Genomic DNA, 1,053 nt, shown 5'->3' with positions numbered 1-1,053 from the left:
ATGAATGGAAATCCAAAATCTCTGTAAATGCTCATTAAAATTATTTTTTAAAAATTTCCTCTAGGGCTCTAATCAGTTCCTCATACACTGCTATTTATCCATCCAAGATGCAATAAAGAGATGTTCACAAAATACATGGTACTAAACTTCTACTCAGAGAAAATGTGTTTACATATTGTCTTCCAAGGGGAAAAGATAAAGCAGACCAAACAGCAAAGGACCTAAGACAAATGCAGGTCTCTTTATCTTTAGAGTGGGCACACTGTATAATTTGATTTGTGTTTCTCAGGAATAAAAGCATCCTATTACAGAGAATATTGTTTCCTTGATACAATTATCAAATTAGAAAATTTAATATAACAGATTCTGCAAAGGTGTGTTGTCTGGTTTGGGGTGGAGACTTGGGTGTGGCTGTTGTTCACAATTGGTAGTGAGCTGGTTTTCATGGAGCTTCCGAATAAAACAGGTGTGGAAGCAGGAGTGCATCCACTTCTGAAATATCTTGCCTCTGGAAATTCTATAAACTTAGAGAAAAGATGAAGTTTTTTGTGTTCAAGGCTTTCATTCATAGGGTCGCTATGAGTCATCTATGACTCGATGGCACTTAACAACAACATCATTATTATTATTATTATTATTATTATTATTATTATTATTTTATTATAGTGCTATTATCCAATCCACAGACCATACTTAAATTTTACCATTTCTTCCTGTAATGTCCTATTCCCCTCCCCTCTTCACCCTCATTGGTCCAGGATCATGCATTGCATTTAATTATCTCTTTCTGATGTTGAGTCAGCTCCAACTCATGGTGATCTTACTTAAAACAGGACAGTCCCGTTATCAGCCTCATGATCTTTGCTGTAGGGTCCATAATGGGGGCAGTTGCCATTGACTTGAAGCACCTAACAACAACAATTGAAAATGGTCCACATTTCTGGGGCCCTCTACTTTACATTCTTTTCTATTCATTGCTCTTTTTTTTTTTTATGACATGTCCAAAGAAGGCTGAAGCCTCCCCATTCTTACTTCTAAGGAGAATACAGGTTG

This window comes from Elephantulus edwardii, unplaced genomic scaffold (assembly GCF_000299155.1).
Source record: "Elephantulus edwardii isolate Elephantulus edwardi_28Jun2011 unplaced genomic scaffold, EleEdw1.0 scaffold00082, whole genome shotgun sequence".
Classification (NCBI taxonomy): Eukaryota; Metazoa; Chordata; class Mammalia; order Macroscelidea; family Macroscelididae; genus Elephantulus; species Elephantulus edwardii.
This window is presented reverse-complemented; position numbering follows the sequence as displayed.